Source organism: Schistocerca americana, chromosome 2, assembly GCF_021461395.2.
Source record: "Schistocerca americana isolate TAMUIC-IGC-003095 chromosome 2, iqSchAmer2.1, whole genome shotgun sequence".
Lineage (NCBI taxonomy): Eukaryota > Metazoa > Arthropoda > Insecta > Orthoptera > Acrididae > Schistocerca > Schistocerca americana.
Window position 1 is genome coordinate 113,354,878 of NC_060120.1, and position 10,755 is coordinate 113,365,632.

Below are 10,755 nucleotides of genomic sequence, written 5' to 3' on the forward strand. Positions count from 1 at the left end.
GCAATGAGTATGCAAAGAAGATTGCTTGAAAAATTCTCACGCGACCAATCGTAGATTATGCACGAACTCATTTATGCAGTCATTCTTCCCGCGATCCATGTGCGAATGGGGCAGGAAGAAGCTCTAAGTAATAAAAGAGGAAATACGCTTTTCCATACACTTCAGAGTGGTTCGCAAAGTGTAGATACAATGGTACACGTAGATGCTCCTTTTGGTGTACGTCGTATTCGTCTTGCGCACCAATATCTGTGGGAAACTGGAGCGATTTGCATAGTAAATAGAACACACACTCCTTAAATTGGTAGATCTTTATTTTTTTTAGTTATTTCGTAAATAAACAGAATTTCTCCTCTTCATTTCCTCAGGCCATGTACTGAAAGGTGTTTCTTGTTTTTGGAGCGCACTTTTCTGATGCAAGGCATTAATGCCTACTCTGTAAGTATCTATTTGTATCCAGAATGAGATTTTCACTCTGTAGCGGAGTGTGCGCTGATATGAAACTTCCTGGCAGATATAAACTGTGTCCGGACCGAGACTCGAACTCGGGACCTTTGCCTTTCGCGGGCAAGTGCTCTCCCAACTGAGCTACCCAAGCACGACTTACACCCCGTCCTCACAGCTTTACTTCTGCCAGTACCTCGTCTCCTACCTTCCAGGAGAGCTTCTGTAAAGTTTGGACTATGACTTGAACTGTTTACAGCTGAACATTCCCTGTGCGATCGCAGAAAATATGCAAATTTATGTAACCGTGGAGGTGTCATGAATTTTTAATTGTTCAAAAATTTTCCTACATGATTCCTTATTTGAAACCCTTTTGATTTCCTCATTTTTCGAGTGTAAATTGTTGTATTGCTAAATGGCTACTCCCTCAGAAAGTACACGGTAAAATAAAAAAGCTACACGTGTTTTAACCGTCAGTTCGTCACATTGTTTCCACATTATAACAGCCCCAAAGAATTATTAAGGAATAACCAAATTTATTGCACCTATCGTTCAGTCGCTTCACATGTTATGGTCTAACATGTTCAATAAAGTCATATTCCTAGAAATAACGTGTAAGAAATTTTTCCAGTTCTACGTATTCCTAACTCCAGCATTCTACGGTTTGGCTTTTTTGTGTCTATAAATATCACATTTCATTCCAATGTGGGGATACGCTGCAGATACACATTTTTAAAGATTGATGAAACTACACAAGAAAGCAGTGATTGCCAATACGACAAATCTACAAAAATTCATTTAGAAAATGAAATATGCTGACTGTTCCTACACTATATGTATTTGAAACAGTCAGCACACAAAAATAAATTGTGCACCTTTGTTGACGAGTAACATAAAGAATTATAATACAAATGTAGAAATGGTTATCGCATACAACTAACTGACGTGATTCGGTAAAACCTGGTCGCTTTTCCATCACAAATTCCCAATCAGCATAAAAAACCATAGAGAGAACATCAGTATTCAGAAATAAATTAAAATGTCATTTAAGAGCACTGTGTCCATACAATATTAAATTAAAAGGAGTATACAGATGCTAGACATTAAACCTTCATAGCAAAATTACGAAGTACAGTAATCAAAGTATGTAACAACGTATCATCAGTTTTCTTTCTGTGTGAGAATATTTTCCGCTATTTTTTTATGTTGTGTGCCCTGTGAAGAAACCAAGACACTGAAAAATGGCTCTGAGCACTATGGGACTTAACATCTGAGATCATCAGTCCCCTAGAACTTAGAACTACTTAAACCTAACGTGCGTTTCTTTTTTTTGTCATTTTTGCGTTTCTTTTCTTTTTTTTCTTTAAATATTTGAATCTTTTATTTTTTCTTATTTTTATAAATTTTTAAATTTCTTATTTTGTTTCCAAAAGTTTTATTCTTGCTTATTTATTCACTTTTTCTTTGTATTATATGTAAGTTTTGTTAAACTAAATGTTCTATTTTGCAGTAATTTGATTTAATTATCAAGTGATTTTGGATTTAGCAATTGATTTAGTATCGGCATAATTCGTGCCAGCAGCCGCGGTTATACGATTGATACAAGTGAATATTATTGGTTAAAACAGTTATTTATATTTTTAGGGTTAAAATATAAATTTGTAAGGTGAAATGTTAAAATTTATTTATAGCTCTTTTTATGAATCTGTGAAATTTGAATAATAAACTAGGATTAGATGCCCTATTATTTTAAATGTTAATTATATTTACCAGGGTACTATTAGTTAAGGTCTTTAAATCCAAAGAATTTGGCGGTATCTCATTCCATTCAGAGGAACCTACCCCCTGATTGATAATACACGATTTACTCTACTTAATTTATTTGTTTGTATATCACAGTTATCAGAGAATCTTTTTAGAGTTATAATTCTCAAGATTTATAATTATAAAGTATTTCAGGTCAAGGTGCAGCTTATAATTAAGAGGAGGTGGGTTACAATAGATTTTTGTTTATAACGGATTTGATGGTGAAATACTATTAATGAAGGTGGATTTGATAGTAATTTAATTTATTTAATTTAACTGATATTGGCTCTGAGGTGTGTACACATCGCCCGTCGCTCTCATTATTGATTATTCTATTTTATTATTTTAATTTAGCTTCAATTTAGATGAGATAAGTCGTAACATAGTAGATGTACTGGAAAGTGTATCTAGGAAGAGTTTCAAGATATAACTTATTAGTAAAGTGTTTCATATTGTAAAGTGTAAAGTGTTTCATAGCCCCGGGAGTAGACAACATTCCATTAGAACTACTGATGGCCTTGGGAGAGCCAGTCATGACAAAACTCTACCATCTGGTGAGCAAGATGTATGAGACAGGCGAAATACCCACAGACTTCAAGAAGAATATAATAATTCCAATCCCAAAGAAAGCAGGTGTTGACAGATGTGAAAATTACCGAACTATCAGTTTAATGAGTCACAGCTGCAAAATACTAACGCGAATTCTTTACAGACGAATGGAAAAACTAGTAGAAGCGGACCTCGGGGAAGATCAGTTTGGATTCCGTAGAAATGTTGGAACACGTGAGGCAATACTAACCTTACGACTTATCTTAGAAGAAAGATTAAGAAAAGGCAAACCTACGTTTCTAGCATTTGTAGACTTAGAGAAAGCTTTTGACAACGTTAACTGGAATACTCTCTTTCAAATTCTGAAGGTGGCAGGGGTAAAATACAGGGAGTGAAAGGCTATTTACAATTTGTACAGAAACCAGATGGCAGTTATAAGAGTCGAGGGGCATGAAAGGGAAGCAGTGGTTGGGAAAGGAGTGAGACAGGGTTGTAGCCTCTCCCCGATGTTATTCAATCTGTATATTGAGCAAGCAGTAAAGGAAACAAAAGAAAAATTCGGAGTAGGTATTAAAATTCATGGAGAAGAAGTAAAAACTTTGAGGTTTGCCGATGACATTGTAATTCTGTCAGAGACAGCAAAGGACTTGGAAGAGCAGTTGAACGGAATGGACAGTGTCTTGAAAGGAGGATATAAGATGAACATCAACAAAAGCAAAACGAGGATAATGGAATGTAGTCAAATTAAATCGGGTGATGCTGAGGGGATTAGATTAGGTAATGAGACACTTAAAGTAGTAAAGGAGTTTTGCTATTTGGGGAGCAAAATAACTGATGATGGTCGAAGTAGAGAGGATATAAAATGTAGACTGGCAATGGCAAGGAAATCGTTTCTGAAGAAGAGAAATTTGCTAACATCGAGTATAGATTTAATTGTCAGGAAGTCGTTTCTGAAAGTATTTGTATGGAGTGTAGCCATGTATGGAAGTGAAACATGGACGATAACCAGTTTGGACAAGAAGAGAATAGAAGCTTTCGAAATGTGGTGCTACAGAAGAATGCTGAAGATAAGGTGGGTAGATCACGTAACTAATGAGGAGGTATTGAATAGGATTGGGGAGAAGAGAAGTTTGTGGCACAACTTGACTAGAAGAAGGGATCGGTTGGTAGGACATGTTTTGAGGCATCAAGGGATCACAAATTTAGCATTGGAGGGCAGCGTGGAGGGTAAAAATCGTAGAGGGAGACCAAGAGATCAATACACTAAGCAGATTCAGAAGGATGTAGGTTGCAGTAGGTACTGGGAGATGAAGAAGCTTGCACAGGATAGAGTAGCATGGAGAGCTGCATCAAACCAGTCTCAGGACTGAAGACCACAACAACAACAACAAAGTGTTTCATTTACACTGAAAATTTTTCTGTGCAAATCAGGATATCTTGATTATTTATTTTATTATATTTATTTTTTGTTTATTTAATTATTTAATAAAAATAATTTTGTCGAATTTTGTCTTAGTATATTTTGTAGAATTGATTTTTTATATTATAGTTTATTGGTAATGTAATTGTTTTATGAAATATTATTTTAAATTTTTAAAAGTAGATTTTATTTATTGTACCTTTTGTATCAGGGTTTATCAAAATTTTAGTATTTACTTTACTTGTCTCGATTTGGGTTGATTTATAAATAATTTATAGTTAATGTATCATAATTATTATTAAATTATTTATAGAAATGAGATGTTAATCGTTTCCCAAGATATCTAGTTTCTTAAGAAAAAATTTAATTTTTTGAAGTTAATTGTTTTTATTTAATTTTTTAGGTATAAATATTAACTTATTTATTCTTTAAGGGATAAGCTTTGAAGTTAATAACCTATAATTTGTTTTATAAAATATAATAGTAAGCTTTAATCCAGCTATCTCTAAGATTATGTTTTGGTTCATTATTTTTATTTTTGATTTTATAATTATTTTAGGTTTTTTATTAAGATTATAAATTTAATTTTGAAATTTTTGTAATAATGATAGAATTAGTATATTTATTTGTATACAATTTTTACCTTGTTAATTTATTATAAGGAACTAGGCAAAATTGATTTCCGCCTGTTTATCAAAAACATGTCCTCTAGAAAATACTTTGAGGTCTGGCCTGCTCACTGAGCAGATTTTTAAAGAGCTGCGTATTTTGACCGTGCAAAGGTAGCATAATCATTAGTCTCTTAATTAGTGGCTGGAATGAATGGCTTGACGAGAAATCAACTGTCTCTTAATAAATTTTTGAATTTAACTTTTGAGTCAAAAGGCTTAAATTTTTCTTTAGGACGAGAAGACCCTATAGAGCTTAACATTTTATTTTTATATAGTTTTTTGTTTGTCTTTCTATATTTAATGATGATGTTTTGTTGGGGTGACATGAAGAATAAATAAACTCTTCATTATTATATCATTTATTTATGTTTGTTGTTTTGATCCATAATTTATGATCATAAGTTTAAGTTACCTTAGGGATAACAGCGTAATTGTTTTTGAGAGCTCATATCGACAAAGCAGATTGCGACCTCGATGTTGAATTAAGAAAAATTTTGGGTGCAGTAGCCCAGTAATTAGGTCTGTTCGACCTTTAAATTCTTACATGATCTGAGTTCAGACCGGCGTGAGCCAGGTCGGTTTCTATCCTAAGATTATTAATTCATATTAGTACGAAAGGACCATATGGTTGAAATATTTTTTATTTTATTGATTAATACTAATTAAATTACTATTTTGACAGATTAATGTGTTGAATTTAGAATTCATTTATGTAGATTTTTTTCTACAAATAGTATTGATACTTTATGATTTATTTATGTTTATTTTGAATTTTCTTTTATTAGTTATTTGTGTTTTAATTAGTGTTGCTTTTTTAACTTTATTAGAGCGTAAGGTTTTAGGTTATATTCAAATTCGAAAGGGTCCAAATAAAGTAGGTTTTGTTGGAATTCCTCAACCCTTTAGTGATGCTATCAAGTTAATTTGTAAGGAGCAGCCAATTCCTATTATATCTAATTATTTACTTTATTACTTTTCTCCTGTTTTTAATTTAATAATTTCCTTGGCTGTTTGAGTGATTTTCCCCTACTTAACTTATATATGTTCTTTTTCTTATGGATTTTTGTTTTTTTTTATGCTGTACTAGATTAGGTGTTTATACTGTTATAATTGCTGGTTGGTCTTCTAATTCAAATTATTCTTTACTAGGTTCTCTTCGTTCTGTTGCTCAAACAATTTCATATGAAGTTAGTTTGGCTTTAATTTTATTATCTTTAATTATTTTAATTGGTAGTTTTAACATATTTGCTTTTATAAATTATCAGCTTTATTGTTGATTTATTATTATTTCTTTTCCTTTAGCTTTAGCTTGTTTTGCTTCTTGTTTAGCTGAAACTAACCGTACTCCTTTTGACTTTGCCGAGGGTGAATCTGAGTTAGTTTCAGGTTTTAATATTGAATATGGTGCAGGAGGTTTTACTTTAATTTTTTTAGCTGAGTATACTAGAATTGTTTTTATAAGAATGTTATTAGCTTTAATTTTTTTAGGTGGTGATTTTTATTCTTTTATATTTTTTATTAAGCTTGCTGTTATGTCCTTTGGTTTTATTTGAGTTCGTGGCACATTACCACGTTTTCCTTACGATAAGTTAATGTACCTAAGGACATCATACACATCCATGCTCGAGGCAGGATTCGAACCTGCGACCGTAGCGGTCGCGCGGTTCCAGACTGAAGCGCCTAGAACCGCTCGGCCACACCGGCCGGCCAAGACACTGAAGGCAGCAGAAAGGAAGTCCAAGCTAAGTGTTGAGAATACAGAAATAAAGGAGAGTTTTAAAGGAAAACTTTCTTGTGTGGTGTACTAGTGCTGATTCTCTTCAAATTGGTATTTCCACTTTATATAAAATTGCTTTATATGTCGTACAAGCATAACTTTTTGTATAATTTTATTTTATGTGTAAGGTAATGAGCTGTTGATGTTGGTTATCAGTACCCATATTTGTCAACAAAGTCATTTGTCACCTCAGTTTTTCTCTTTTTTTCTGCATAAACTTGTGTATAGTGTCATTGTAAAAGATGATCCATAGACAAATAAACTACTGCTACTATTACTACTCGCTTGCTAATCGACAGCTCCTGCTATAATAAGCTTTCGCGTTACATTTGTGCGCCTGACACGTCGGCAACCCATTAAACAGTACTGTCTTCCATGTTAACTGATGCTAGACGTTAGTAATGGGCTTCTACTAAGCTGATGTTGATGTTCCGTCTTTTCAAGTTTGTGCGTGTCAGTCACGCTGATATTGCGTACAAGTATTAATAACATTCAGCGTTATTGAATGCCTCATTGCCACGCGCTACTATGAGACACAAACGCGTTTCGAATGTTGGTGGCATAGCAGTTGATTTTTTAGTAGTTCGGACCTTTTAAGGATCGAGGCCTTACAATTTTGCAACACTCTCACGTCGACGACCGAAAGATACGAAAGATAACACATCTGCATGATTACACTGCAGTTCACACTTAGATGATTGACAGAACGTTCATAGAACTATTTCCAGACTATTTTTAGATCGTTCCATTCCAGAGTAGTATATGGGAAAAATGAACAACTAATTTTTTCCGTGAAAGTTCTTATTTCTTTTACTTTATTGCGATGCTCATTTATCTCTGGTTGGATGGAAGCCAGCGAAATATTTTGGCTTGCGGAAGAGAAAGTTGGTGGTTGAAATTTCCTGAGAATCTCGCCGCAGTGAAAATCATCTCTCTTTTAATGATTGCCACTCCAACTCGCTTATCATATCTGCGACATTCTCTCACCTATTTCGCGATTATACAAAACGAACTATCATTCTTTGAACTTTTCCGATGTCCTCCGTCAATCCTATCTGATTCGGGTCTGACGCCGCGCAGCAGTACGTCAGAAGAGAACAGACAAGCGTAGTGCAGGCAGTCTGTCTAGGAGACCTGTTGCATCTTCTAAGTGAGCTGCCAGTAAAATACAGTCTTTGGTCTAACTTATCAACAAAATTTTCTCTGTGGTGGTTCAGATTTAACTTGTTCGTAGTTGTAATTCCTAGGAAATTTAGTTGATCTATAATCTTTAAATTGGTATTGTTTATCGTAGCCTATAACGGAAATTCAGAGGAATCTTTTTCGTTCTCAACTGGAAGACCTCACACTTTTTATTGTTTACTGTCAATTGCCACTTTTGGCACCATGTAGATATCTTGTCTAGCTCATTTTGTAATTCGTTTTGATCTTCTGATAACTTTACTAGACGGTAAACGACGGCATCATCTGCAAACAGTCTAGAGAGATCTTCTAACTCGTTTATACACCGAGAAACAGCAGAGGACTTTGGACAAGTCCATATATCTCTACAGTTTCACTAGATGACTTCCCTCCGATTTACATGAACTGTGACCTTTCCGACAAGAAATCCTGAATCCAGTTTCACAACTGAGAAGATACTCAGTATGCATACAATTTGATTAGGAGCTTCATGTGAGAAACGGTGCGAAAATTTTTCTGGAAATCAAGAAATATGGAATCAAGTTGAGAACCCCTGTCGACAGAACGCATTACTTAATGTGAATGAGAACATTTTTTGAATCCATGTTGATTGTTTGCCAATATATCGTTTTCTTCCAGGTATTTCATAATACTGGAACACAGTATATGTTCCAAAATCCTGCTGCAAATCAATATCAATGATATGGGTCTGTAACTCAGTCGCTTATTTCTATTTTCTAGCTCGTGCATTAGTCTGCATTGCTAAAATGGAGATATTTCATCAACATACTCCAAAGGAAATGTAATGGATATAAATCTCGAACGGAAGACATACCTCAATTAAGTGACTTAAATTGTTATGCTACATCGAGGGTACCTACTTCGAAGTACTCGCTTTGGTAGGTATACCTGATTCCAATTTATGAATATTTACTGCATCTTCTTTGGTCAAGTAATTTCGAAAAGCTGTGTTTAGTTAATCCTGTAGTGGCACTGTCATCGGTAACATTAACGTTGCCATCACGCAGTGAAGGTATTGATTGAGTCTTGGCGCTACTACACTTCACATACGAGTAGAATCTCTTTGTATTTTCTGTTAGATTTAAAGAGTTTCTTTGTGGAAACTATTAAATTCATCCTACACTGAAGTTCACGCTATTTTTTGAACATATGAAGACATCCGTCAAGCTTGGAATACTATGTTAAATCCGACATGATTTCTTTTTCCTTTCTTCTGCTACAGTGTCTGGACTCGATTTGTTAATACTGAGGCATCTATTCCATCTCGTGTTAATTTAGTTGGTATAAAACCCTCAATTGTTGCCAACACTATTTCTTTGAATTTAAGACACATTTGGTCGTTTTTCAGTATGGAAGGAATGGAGACTGTCTCTTAGGAAGGTGCCGATCATCTTTTATCTGCTTTTTTAAACAGATATATTTTGCGCTTATTTTTGGTGAACTTGGATTGGTCACTAATTCCTGTATCCGTCACGACGCTCAGGAGTTTTTGGTGCTAAAGTGTCTTATATGTGCGGTAGCGTTCTCGCTTCCCACGCCCAGGTTCCCGGGTTCGATTCCCGGCGGGGTCAGGGATTTTCTCTGCCTCGTGATGGCTGGGTGTTGTGTGCTGTCCTTAGGTTAGTTAGGTTTAAGTAGTTCTAAGTTCTAGGGGACTGATGACCATAGATGTTAAGTCCCATAGTGCTCAGAGCCATTTGAACCATTTTTTTGTCTTATATGTTATTGAAATCATCTTCAAAATGGTTCAAATGGCTCTGAGCACTATGGGACTCAACTGCTGAGGTCATTAGTCCCCTAGAACTTAGAACTAGTTAAACCTAACTAACCTAAGGACATCACAAACATCCATGCCCGAGGCAGGATTCGAACCTGCGACCGTAGCGGTCTTGCGGTTCCAGACTGCAGCGCCTTTAACCGCACGGCCACTTCGGCCGGCGAAATCATCTTCACTTTGTGTGGGTTCCTACACCAATTAATCAAAATAATTTTCCGAGAAAAGTAGTGATATAAGCCAAAATTCTTACAGTACTTGGGAGAATGAAAGGGAAAACGCCATTCTTCTACAAGCCAGAGTGCTGACTGACATATACAAAATGCAGTTGGCTTCTTCCTCACACTGAGGAAGATCCCCAATTACAATGAAATGTGCACCCTTAGCTGCTTGCAGGCGTTGACATACGTCAACGGGGACAGATGAAAATGTGTGCCCCGACCGGGACTCGAACCCGGGTCTCCTGCTTACATGGCAGACGCTCTATCCACCTGAGCAACCGAGGACACAGAGGATAGCGCGACTGCAGGGATTTATTTCTGGCACGCCTCTCCTGAAACCCACATTCTCAACGTATTGTCCCGCACTACATTCGCAGTGCCCCCGCCCATTATACTCATTACTCGCGGCGCGTTTCCGATTCCCGTAAGAGTTAGGGCTCTGTTTGTGCATTCGCACAGAAGAAGAAGATGGTCAAGTGGTCGGTGAGCCTTAACTATATATATAATAAGATGGTATCTGTTCTTTCGGACATCTTAGTATACAGGGTGAGTCACCTTACGTTACCGCTGGATATATTTCGTAAACCACATCAAATACTGACGAACCGATTCCACAGACCGAACGTGAGGAGAGGGGCTAGTGTAATTGTTTAATACAAACCATACAAAAATGCACGGAAGTATGTTTTTTAACACAAACCTACGTTTTTTTAAATGGAACCACGTTAGTTTTGTTAGCACATCTGAACATATAAACAAATACGTAATCAGTGCCGTTTGTTGCATTGTAAAATGTTAATTACATCCGGAGATATTGTAACCTAAAGTTGACGCTTGAAACCTCCGACGTTCAGTTGCATGTTGTAACAAACACGGGCCACGGTTGGCGAGCA

At 35.7% G+C, this 10,755-nt stretch overlaps 1 non-coding gene across 1 annotated transcript; it reads right to left on the reverse strand.

The window, feature by feature from the left end:
- Positions 1 to 521: 521 nt before the first annotated feature.
- Positions 522 to 595, reverse strand: Trnas-cga. The gene has a single exon. It is a non-coding gene; the product is annotated as a tRNA-Ser (tRNA).
- Between the last annotated feature and the right edge of the window lie 10,160 nt (positions 596 to 10,755).